The sequence below is a fragment of the Heterodontus francisci genome, chromosome 8, assembly GCF_036365525.1.
Source record: "Heterodontus francisci isolate sHetFra1 chromosome 8, sHetFra1.hap1, whole genome shotgun sequence".
NCBI lineage: Eukaryota > Metazoa > Chordata > Chondrichthyes > Heterodontiformes > Heterodontidae > Heterodontus > Heterodontus francisci.
Genome location: NC_090378.1, coordinates 57,678,902 through 57,691,607, shown reverse-complemented (window position 1 = coordinate 57,691,607; position 12,706 = coordinate 57,678,902). Strand labels below are relative to the sequence as shown.

General features: G+C 41.1%; 1 protein-coding gene across 8 annotated transcripts in view; it reads left to right on the top strand.

Moving 5' to 3' along the window:
* Positions 1–12,706, top strand: part of patj (PATJ crumbs cell polarity complex component) — a 472,630-nt gene that overhangs the window by 404,871 nt on the left and 55,053 nt on the right. The window lies entirely within an intron of this gene.

Genomic DNA, 12,706 nt, shown 5'->3' with positions numbered 1-12,706 from the left:
AATTCTGAGCTGTTCTTTTGTTGTTAATTGAAAAAAGCTATATTTACAGCTTTTGAAAAAGAAAATTATTTTTGCCTAAATTTTATGGTGGCAAAAGTAGCAAAGAAAATTGTGCATTTAGAAATGACTGTCAAACCCGAGCAGCTTTTTCACATTTTTAATGAAATTTGAACAGTGACTAGAGAATATGAAATAATTTATTGTTACTGGTCAAGCAGTTAGCATCATTGTATAGCTACTGGACATGCAGGCATTGCGTTACATGCTTTTTCATTGTATATCCGTCCAGTCCCCTGCTATGTCAGTTACTTTAAGAAAAGTTAATCAGATTGTGAACAGGTTTCATAAATGGCCCATTATTATCAGAAACTGGTTTCTTTTTTAAAATGGAAATGCCAGGACCCATCCATCTGTTATGTTCAATCATCTGTAAATACTGAAGTGCCCACTAATGAGCAGATTAGACAAGTGACTTCCTGGCATCAGACATTGAAAATTTGCCATATCAAAAGCTGTGTATGCATCTGTACATGCATACCAAATCACTAAGTTGTTGGGCTGGCAGAATCAGCGTTAACAGATAATGCTTGGCACCTTAAGGGGTTTTACTTCTCCTTTAGCCCATTCTGCCTTTTATTGCAGGTGTTTATTTCCATTTTATAAATGCTCCATTAATTGCACCACGGTTAATATTGTTTAGGAAATTAACTTATTTCTCACTATAGTGGTCTTAAAACAATTTATTCATTTTATCTCAACTTTCTCTCTCTCTCATAAACTGTCTTGCTTTTTTTTGCAATCGAAAACCTTCATCATAATCCCTTTGTCACCTTGCTTATGTCACACCTGTCAGCATTGTCTCCGCATGAATAGCAACGTCTTACTTGTCACATGTTTACCAATGCCATAACAACTGTAACTTGCATTTATATGACACTTTTAACATTTTTTAAAAACCCAAGGCGCTTCACAGCAGGCATATTGAAAATAGATGCAGACTCAAGAAAGGAGAAATTAAATGGGAATGATAAAATCTAGTTGGAAGAGATGGGCTTTGAGGAGGTTTCTGAAGGAGAGAGGTGAAGAGATGGAGGAATTTAGGATGGAATTAGAGAGTAAAACTGAGGTAACAAAAGGCTCCATCACCAGTGCTGGAGCAAAAAGAAGGGGGCAAGAGTCTGGAATCAGAGGAACAGGGAAGGGTACAGGGCTTGAGGAAGGTGCAGAATTGGGATGGCATGAGGCCAAGGAAGGATTTAAAGACAAAGACATAGATTTTAAACTTGATGCATTGGTGCACAGGGGCCAAATGTAGGTGAGCAAGAACTGCAATGAGGGGCAAGTAGGGCTTAATGTATGGCATGGTGCCATTGAAGTTAAGGTCTGGAAGTGGCACAGGCATCTGTAAGGATGTGGGATAGTCTTAGTGCAAAAGGCTTAAAGGGGGTGGAATTCTTAAAGTGCATCCAGGAGTGCTTTTTGAGCCAGTTCGTAGAAAGTCCTACAAGAGAAGGGGCAGAACTGGACCTAATCTTAGGGAATGAAGCCAGACAAATGGTAGAAATGACAGTGGGGGAGCATTTTGGGGATAGTGACCAGAACTCTGTAAGTTTAAGGTGGTTATGGAAAAGGACAAAGATGGACCGGAAATAAAGATACTGAATTGGGGGAAGGCCGATTTCAATATGATAAAGCAGGTTCTGGCCAAAGTGGACTGGGAGCAGCTACTTATAGGAAAGTCTACATCAGACCAGTGGGAGTCATTCAAAAAGGAAATAGTGAGAGCTCAGGGCCAACATGTTCCTGTAAAGGTGAAGGGTAGGACCAACAAGTCCAGGGAACCCTGGATGTCATGGGATATAGAGGATTGGATCAGGAAAAAAAAGGAGGCTTATGGCAGATTCAGAGGGCTGAAAACAGCAGAAGCCCTAGAGGAGTATAGAAAGTGTCGGGGGGTAGTTAAAAAAGTAATTAGGAGAGCGAAGAGGAGGCATGAAAAAACACTGGCGGACAAGATAAAGGAAAATCCCAAAGTGTTTTAAAAGTATATTAAGGGCAAGAGATCAATGTCTGATGCCCAGGGAAAGGGTAGGGCCCATTAGGGACCCAAGTGGCAATCTGTGTTTAGAGCCGGAGGACGTAGGTGAGGCTTTGAATGATTATTTTTCATCTGTGTTCACTATGGAGAAGGACGATGTAGGGAGGGGGATTGTGATATATTTGAGCAAATTAGCATTGACAGGGAAGAGGTATTAGCAATTTTAGTGGGCTTAAAAGTGGATAAATCCCCAGGCCCAGATGAGATGTATCCCAGGCTGCTATGTGAGGCAAGGGAGGAGATTGCAGGGGCTCTGACCACAGGAGGGGTGCCAGAGGACTGGAGGACAGCAAATGTGGTACCATTATTCAAGAAGGGTAGTAGGGATAAACCAGGTAATTACAGGCCAGTGAGTCTAAGATCAGTGGTAGGGAAACTATTGGAAAAAATTCTGAGGGACAGGATTAATCTCCACTTGGAGAGGCAGGGATTAATCAGGGATAGTCAGTATGGCTTTGTCAGGGAGAGATCATGTCTAACAAATTTGATTGAATTTTTCACGGAGGTGACTAGGTGTGTAGATGATCAAAGCAGTTGATGTAGTCTACATGGACTTCAGTAAGACTTTTGATAAGGTCTCACATGGGAGATTGGTCAAGAAGGTAAGAGCCCATGGGATCCAGGGCAATTTGGCAAATTGGATCCAAAATTGGCTTAGTGGCAGGAGGCAGAGGGTGATGGTCGAGGGTTGTTTTTGTGATTGGAAGCCTGAGACCAGTGGTGTACTGCAGGGATCGGTGCTGGGACCCTTGTTGTTTGTAGTGTATATTAATGATTTAGATGTCAATACAGGTGGTATGATTAGTAAGTTTGCAGATGACATGAAAATTGGTGGTGTCGTAAATAGTGAGGAAGAAAGCCTTAAATTACAGGACAGTATAGATGGGCGAGTAAGATGGGCAGAGCAGTGGCAGATTGAATTTAAATTGAGGTGTGAGGTGATGCATTTTGGAAGGACTAACAAGACAAGGGAATATATAATGGATGGTAGGACCCTAGGAAGTACAGAGGGTCAGAGGGACCTTGGTGTACTTGTCCATAGATCACTGAAGGCATCAGCACAGGGAGGTAAGGTAGTTAGGAAGGCATATGGGATACTTGCCTTTATTAGCCGAGGATATAGAATATAAGAGCAGGGAGGTTATGATGGAGCTGTATAAAACACTAGTTCGGCCACAGCTCGTGTACTGTGTACAGTTCTGGTCGCCACACTATAGGGAGGATGTGATTGCACTGGAGAGGGCGCAGAGGAGATTCACCAGGATGTTACCTGGGCTGGAGCATTTCAGCTATGAAGAGAGACTGGATAGGCTAGGGTTGTTTTCCTTAGAGCAGAGAAGGCTGAGGGGGGACCTGAATGAGGTATACAAAATTATGAGGGGCATAAATTGGGTAGATAGGAAGAAACTTTTTCACTTAGTGGAGGTGTCAATAACCAGGGGGCATAGATTTAAGATAAGGGACAGGAGGTTTAGAGGGAATTTGAGGAAAAGTTTCTTCACCCAGAGGGTGGTTGGAATCTGGAACGCACTGCCTGAAGAGGTGGTAGAGAGGGATACCCTCACAACATTTAAGAAGTATTTAGATGGTCACTTGAAATTCCATAGCATACAAGGCTACGGGCCAAGTGCTGGAAAATGAGATTAGGATATATAGGTGCTTGATGGCCTGCATGGACATGATGGGCTGAAGGGCCTTTTTCTGTGCTGTGTAACTCTATAATTCTTAGTGGCAGAGGAGCTGAGATTGGAGCATGGCAGTGTTGTAGAGGTGGGGAAAAAAGTCATCTTTGTGATGCAAATAATGAGTCTGAAGCTCAGCTAAGGGTCAAAGAGGATACTTAGGGTGCGATCAATCTGGTTCAGCCTTAGAGCTGGGCAGACAATAGAACCAGGGCAAGGAAGTGGGGTTTCTGATGGGGTAGGGAGAGTAAACACAATGGCTTTGGTCTCCTCAACGTTGAACTGGAGGATATTTTGAATTAAGTACTACAAATGTTTTAAAACTTACCTGCAGTAAGATGGGTACCAGAGGCATTTGAGATTCCTGAAATTGCAGAGACATCAAGTGGACAGATTGTGAACTTCACTGTCACGTCAATGGGGAAATCTAAATCATGATGGGGCAGGCGTACAGACACAATTAGCTTGGAAAAAATCATAGCCACTGTTGATGTAGAACTTTGAAAAGAAAAGATGGTAGATGCCTTTGGGCTGGGAAGTTGCAAAAGTCACCCTATTGCTTAAGAACAGAGAGAGGAAAAAAGCAGGCAAGTACAGACCTGCCAGTTTAATATCACTTGTGGGGATCTCACTGGAATTTATCATCAGAGACATAGTGACTGAGTACAAGGAAAAGTGTTTGCTGATGAGAAAGAGCATGAATTTGTCACAGGTAGGTCTTGTCTATCTAATCAGGTTGCATTTTGTAAGGAGGCCACTAGAATGGTGATAGAGGAGTATCTATGGGTATTGTCTATGTGAACTTAGAAGGATTTCATAAAGTTCAGCACAAGAGGTTAGTAGCAAAAATGAGAGCGCATGGAATCAGTGGTAACCTTGAAACATGAGCTGGGAATTGGTTGGGAGATAGGAGGCAATAGGGGTAAAGAGTTTGTTTTCTGACTGGTGGGATATCATATGTGATGTTCCCCAGGGATCTGTACTTGGGCCTCAGCTTTTCAACATATTTATTAATGACAGAGGACAGAATAGAGAGTTGTCCATCCAAGTTTTCAGATGGCGCTATGTTAAGAGACACAGTAAGTGCACACAAGCCACTAAAATAGCACACAAGTACAAAAAGTAATCAAAAAGGCTAATGGAACTTTGGCCTTTATCAAAAGAGGGATGGAATGCAACAGTGAGGAAATTATACTTAATTTGCACAGCGCCTTGGTCAGACCCCATCTGGAGTTCTGCTTTCATTTTTGGGCACTGAACCTCAGGAAAGATATATTGGCCTTGAAAGGGATATAGCATAGATACCAGGGTTTAAAAGGCTAAATTATGAGGAGCGGTTGCATAAACTTGTTTATTTCTAACCTTGCACGTAGCCAGTTAAGGGGTAGTCTAATCAAGATGTTCAAAATGATAAAAGGATTTGCTAGATTAAATATAGAGAAATTATTTCCTCTGGTGGGGGAATCCAGAACAAGAGGGCATAATCTTAAAATTAGAGTTATGCCACTTAAGACTAAAATCAGGAAACTTTTTTCATGCAAAGGGTAGTAGAAATTCAGTACTCTTTCCCCAACTGCTGGGTCTATTGAAATTTTCCAGACTGAAATAGATTTTTTTTTTAGTTCAGAGTATCAAGGCACATAGAACAAAAATGGATAAATGGAGTTGAGTACAAATCAGACATGATCTAATTGAACGGTGGAACAGGCTTGAGGTGCTGAATGGCCTACTCTTGTTCCTATACATAACATTTTTAATAATATGTAATAATATGTAGATGGATACCAGCTGATTTCCTGTGGTGTTGTTCATAGGTCATAGTACTAAGATACCTTGTATGGGGAAGTCGTCCACATTAGGTACATCTTGATATCAATTAAAGACTAACCACAGCTCTAAGTAAATCTCTGGCACCTGCCATGGAAAGAAGCTAGGTTAACAAGGTTAAAAAAAATTGATGAGATAGATGACTGACGTTCTTTGCTTTTTAGTACTTAAGGCATTTGGAAGCATGCTGGACACAAGACTTTTATATGTACTCGTGTACACCCCCAACTCTTCCCCCCGCCTCCCCCTCCCCACCCCCACCTCCCCAATGAAGTTGTTCAGTGTGTCAGAGGGTATGCTGTGTTATAATAACAGGAGTATTACACGATATGGAATAAAAATTATTTCATGGTACCTTTGATCTCCCATTGAATTTATCTCAAAATTATTAGTCACTAAAAATGGTCCATTACAAGTAAAAAGTGTTAACAAAGACATGAAAGATTTGTAACACAATCTGGAATCATACAACAGCTTGTATTTATATGGAGTTTTTAACATAATAACATGCCCCAAGGTATGACACAGGAGCATTATAAAGCAAAATTTGACACTGAGTCACATCAGGTAATATTAGGACAGATGGCCAGAAGCTTAGTCAAAAAGGTAGGTTTTAAGGCACGTCTCGAAAGAGGAATGAAAAGTGGAGAGGTTTAGAAAAGGGAATTCCAGAACTTAGGGGCTAGATAGCTGAAGACATGGCCATCAATGGTGGGGCAATTAAAGTCAAGGATGCTCAAGAGGCCAGAATTAGAGGAGAGCAGTTATTTTGGAGTTTTGGGGCTGCAGGAGATTACAGAGATAGGGAGGGGTAAGGTCATGGAGAGATTTGAAAACAAGGATGAGAATTTTGAAATTGAGGCATTGCTTAACTGGGAACCAATGGAGGTCAGTGAGCACAAGTAATGGGTGAATGGGATTTGGTGCAAGTAAGGACATGGGCAGTAGAGTTTTGGATGACCTCAAGTTTACGGAGGGTAGAATGTGATAGACCAGCCACGGGTGCGTTGGAATAGTCAAGTCTAGAGGTAACAAAGGCATAGCTGAGGATTTCAACAGCAGATAAACTGAGGCAAGTGTGGAGTCGTGCAATGTTATGGACATGGAATTCTTAGTGATTGTGTGGATGTGGGGTTGGAAGCTCATCTTAGGGTGAATATGACACCAAGGTTGCGAACAATCTGGTTCAACCTCAGACAGTTGCCAGGGAGGGGTTTGGGGTCGGTAGCTAGGGTAATGGGGTTTATAGCAGGGGCCAAAGACAATGGTCTCAGTTTGTCCAATATTTAATTAGAGGAAATTTCTGCTCATCCAATACTGGATGTTGGACAAGCAGTCTGGTAATTTAATGGCAATGGAGGAATTGAAAGTGATAGCAGTGAGGTAGACCTGGGTGTCATCAGTGTATATGTGAAAACTGACGTGTTTACAGATGATATCGCTGAGGGGCAGCATGTAAATGAGAAATAGGAAGGAACCAGAGATGGAGCTTTGGGGGACTCCAGAGGTAGTGATATGGCAGCAGAAAGAGAAGCCATTGCAGGTGATACTCTGCTTACAATTAAATAAAAATGGAACCTGGCAATTGCATCACCAGCCATGATATGGGCCAGCTTTTTGAAAGAGCTATCCATTTAGTCCCACTGCTCTTTTTCCACATGGCCCTGCAATTTTTATCCCTTCTAGTATATATCCAATTCTCTTTTGAAAGTTACTATTAAATATGCTTCCATTGTCTCTTCAAGCAGTGCATTCCGGATCATAACAATGTTCTGCATTTAAAAAAATTCTGCTTTTGCCAATTGCCGTAAACCTGGCTCATCTGGTTACTGACCCTCTTGCCAATGGAAACAGTTTCTCCCTAATTAATCTTTCAAAGCCCCTTATAATTTTGAATACCTCTTATTAAATCTCCCCTTAACATTCTCTACTGTAAGGGGAACAATTCCTGCTTCTCTAGTCTCTCCACATAACTGAAGTCCCTGATCCTTGGTACCATTCTAGTAAACTCCTCTGCACTTTGTGTCTTTGAGGCTTCTTAGGTTATTAATGACACTTTTACCTACAAACTTCCAGTTTGGGGAAAACTCAACATAGACACCAATGTCACAAAATTCTTGGTGATTTGTCTCCTCTTTTGCTCCTTGCATTTGATACCAATTACTGAATGCTAATTTGTTACTTGACACGGTTCTACTTTATGAATCTTCGGTCAATCACATGCAAGTATACAGCATAGAAATTGCATGAGTTAAGTGGTGAAATACCAAAGTGAGACACTGGAACTGTGACAGATATACAGGATATGCATACAGTTTATTCTGTTATAGGTGAATGTTTCTAGTGTGTGCCTGTCGCACTTAAAAGTATCCCTCTTTGTTACAGATGTACAACGCCCTTTAAAACAATATATAAAAGTAGCAAAAGAAAACCAATTATCTCCTTTGAGTTTTTTGACTTTGAGAATGGGTATTTATCAGCAACTCCAAGAAACAAAGCAACAATTAGCATCAGAATGTAAACTTCATAGAGCAAGGTATTCTTGGCTAGGGGATAACAGGTAATTGGACCAAGGCCAAGGAAGGACTGTGATGTTAGAGGCTAGAAGAAACAAGAGTAGGGAAGTAAAGTGGGAAATGGAAAGGAGGATTAGCTACCAGAAGAATAGCAAAGGTTGAACAGGGTTAGAAGTTCATAACGGGATGGGGCAATGAAGAGAACCATTAGAGGCCAGGGTGAATGAGAAAGGTAGAACAGTGTTAGAAATTGGGAGGGGGGAATGGAGAGAATGATTTGAGGCCAAGGAGAACGAGGAGCATAAAGCAGGGTTAGTCTAGAGACAAGGAGGCCAAAGAAGAGTGCCTCGGGGAAAGGATATAGTAAAAGTAAGCACAATAAAAAAAAACGGATGAGAGTGAGAAACCTAACAAAAAGTGAGGAGAGAAATGATGGACAGTGGAGAGGTGCAGGAGTTCAGGGGAATCGTTTGCACTTCTACAAGCAGAGACAGCAGTACGATAAGCCTGCACAGCTGTAGCTGAGAAAGAGATGAAGACAGGAAGAGGCGAATGGAGAACGAGGGAAGAGAGGGAGGGAGAAGGAGTGAGGGGAATGGATGGGAGGAATGTGGGTGGAGCCTTTACTCACTAGTCAACTGGTGTTGTAACTTCAGTGGAAGGGTGATGACTATAAAGCTCTAGAAATCGTGACTTCAGACTTGCTTTGCTTAAAAATTTGGACATAAACGTCCAAACATTTACAAATAGTGTATGTAAATCCAGGAAACTCGTGTTCTCTGGTCTTTCGCATGGGGCAGAGTTATGTTAATGAGCTAAATTGGGATTTGGCAGATGTAATTCAGGAGCAAAGCAAATCTTTACAGAAAGTTATGTGGGCAGGATCTGGTGTAAAATTAGCATTAGTCATTTGCGCACCAGTTTCTTCAGTAAAACTTGCTGCATCATGGCCATTGTTGTGCTGAAAATTAGGAATGAGCTCATACCAGTAGCTTTTAAATCAGTCCATGAGGAGTTATAGAGCTAAGAAAGTAAATATGCCATAAAGGCATTTTACTCCATGTGCTGGTTAACCTTTTTGGTGCAAATAGAGTTCAACTCCAAAATCAAAGGGTTTCAGATTTACTTTCAACTGCTTTGAATGACTAATCTTCTGTACAATTGTTCCATTCTGCTTTTTAATCCTTAGTAGAAGTTTACAAGCATTGTATTGAAGAGGGTGTGAATTTTGAAAGCTGAAAAGGTGTTTGGTCCCTGGCAGTGAGCAGTAAATTATTTGGATTCCAGAAACTGGCGTTAACAAATTTTATGTTAGTCAAGTGTGCCATCTATTGGGATCCTGTAGAGGTGTACTCAGCTATTCTGAGGACATTTGATCAACCTGTGTAGATATAATGGGCTGATTTTTATAAAACAGTGGCGAGCTTAAAAGAAGGCACGGCACATGCATGACTTGCGCGCCGCTGAGCCCCTGCAATATTTTGCGCGGGGACTCATTTAAATGGAGGAAACGTAACGGCCGTCCCCAATGCTGTAGAGGGGGCAGCTGCTCCATCCCTGCCAAAGGAGCTGGGTTTCAAGCCCTTAGAAAAAAATTGAATTTTTAAAGTTATATTATTGTCTATTTTCTTACAAAAAATTAAATGCTGGAGGCCCTTTCCGAATCTCCACCCCCCTCCCTCCCTGCACAATGTTTTCGTTTTGGCCTATATCATGAAAGTTAATTTTATTCCCAATCCAAACTTTCCCCTCAACCTTGTCACATTTGCCCTTCAACCCCTTCCCACCATCCCCACAGCCAATACAAAGTGTTTTTGCCGCTCCCCCCGTCCTGATAAGTTCACTGCTCCCCCTCCTGACCAGTATCTCGCCTCGGAACTCCAAATCCGAAGGCACAGCAGTTACGGCCAGCGGACAGAATATCGGCGTGGGACGGCCGCTGGGACAAGGTGAGTTTATTCGTGTTCATTAATCTTTATTAACATATTGAAATGAAGGCCCGTCGCCAAGTAGCGGCGAGAGCCACACCGAAGCCTTGCCACCGCCGGTAAAATGCAGTGGGGCTTTCTCAGCGTCAGAGGTCACGGTGGGCCTCTCCCAGAAGAATTTTCCGGGTCCCCTCACCATGATCCCCGATGCCGGAGGGCTAGTAAAATTCAGCCCACTATTTACCACACAAGCCACTGAACCAAAGGTTGTAAAAAAAAAACTTCAAAACACAAGCTTCAAATTTGTGTTCTACTTTAATGTGATTATTAAATAAACATCAAAAGAACAGTTATGTGACTGGATATTTTAACTATATACTTAAAAATGGAGTGTACAGTGATGTGTAATCACTTTATTTTAATTTTGAATAGCTGGCAAGAGTTAAACCTTTTTCACATTTTGACAACAGAATACTTTCATCTTTGAATTATTGATTAAAAATAAATATGCATTGCAGTGGTGGAAAACACTGAATGGAGTGATTTGTGCCCAGGATTCCCTACAGAGAGTTCTGAGTTCAGTCACCCACTGAGTGAAGTATGGTGTAAACCTGAAGTACTTGCTCAGTGGACAGATGAAAAATCAGAAAGTTATTGAACCTTAGCCAGTTACACTCAGCTCTTTGTGGCCAGTTACAGAGAAGAGACATCAACTCATTAAACAGTAGACAGTGCAAGGAGATCTAATAAGACAGAGTGAGAAATAATATGTGATTCTGCAGTTTAGCATCACTTTAATCTAACTTAATACAACCTATCTATATAATTATAATGTTTACATCCTGCTTGTTTGCTTCACATGATGTCAGCAGTGTATAAGCCATGCAAATTCATTCAAATTTCACATTCACTAAAAGGCAGCCCTCCAAAAATGACTAACACTTATTTCATTATTAGTTAAGAAATTTCCATTTATAAAAAAAGAAAACAACCACATTCCTGAAAGCCTTTTTTCCTGAAATCAACTAATTCCTAAAAAAAACTGGTAAAAATATGTTTAAATAAAAAAAATCAACAAATATGAAAAGAAATCACAAAAGTTACCTATAATTTCATTTGTTCCCTTTCCAGTACCTAAAATATATTTTGCCTTTATGAATATCCTCCCTCTTAGGGCTTTGAGCTTTTCTCCTGCTCTGTTCCCAGGCCTTTAGTTGGGCCTACAGATGAATATTTTATGTGCTTCTTTGTATGTGTACCTTGAGAACTTATCACCCTCACTGCTATTTTCTTGCCCTCAGTGTTGCATTTTTATACTGGAATGCAATCATTATCGTTTCCAAGTTTTTCCTTGTGAATGGTAGTGTAAAAATCAAAAGAAAGAAACCTAAAGAGGGGAGCAAGAGAGTATCAGAAGCCAGAAAATAGCAAGGAGGTGTAAAATTTAGAACCTGACTTTTAATTTGTTCTTGAAGCAGACAGTAAGCTCTGTAACACAGGAGTCTGTGCTCTACGGGCTGTTCCCAGGGACGCACACCGAGACAAACATCAACTGCTGCTGGAGGACTATCAATTCGGTGAAAGACGCCCTTTGGTCTGCCCGAAACTTGCTGGTCTTCCAGCGCAAAGAGTTGTCCACCACCGAATGTTGCAGACTGGCACATTCCAAGGTCCAGGACTACGTGCTGAGGGACGCACTAAAGCTTGGGGCAGCCGCAGCAAAGGCTCAATGGGGAAAGACCACAGTGTAAGGTTCCCCCACCAAGCTGGACTGAGGGGCTGGATCCATGGGAAACCCCTCAAACTGTATCGTTAATATTCTCAATTGCTGTAAATGTAAAACTGTAATTGACATGACAATTGTGAAACGGAAGGGTTGGGAAGAAACTCATGACAGTATTGAAGGAAACTGATCTACCTTGCAATGTTTGTATTTTTTGGTGCTGTTTGGAAACTGTTTGGCAATGTAATTTTTACAGATGTTTATGAATAAAGTATATTTTGGAAATTAAAAAAAAGACAGTAAGAATTCGAACAAGGAGACACCTGATGTAGTGGTATTAGGATGATTTATAAGGCTAAAAGCAATAATTAAATCCAAGGCAGTCAATATCCTAGTCCAGATGGCCTTTACTGTCCACCGGTTCTAGTGGCATAGACGGCTCGTGACTCCTCTTGTCTCTCCTTTTGTCGTCTTCAAATATGTGCACTGAACCTCTCCAGTGGCTCCTCCTGTGCACTGATTGTTTGGTTCATACATATCAGTATTTCGATTGGCCCTGCCATTTCATTTGTCAGTACTTCCATTTGTACATTAATAATGATCACATGCGCAAAACAATGTGTACAAACAAGGCATTATGACCTTGAGGTCCATTAGATCACACATATCCAACGAGACTTAGCCTGCTTTTCTGTTACATTTTGATCATAACTTGTTACATAGTTTTAAATATCTGTTCTTTTCTTTCCCTTTAGCTGTTCATGTTATTAGGGCATGCATTTCCGGCGGGACTCATCCTGTTTTCCGTTACGTTTTGATCACAGCTTGTTATATCTGTTCTTTTCATTGTTCAGTACCAAACGAATCACAAAGTAATTCTGATTGATTCAAACTGTATAGGCAGTATTTTTTTCTAGTAAGATAAACAGCTA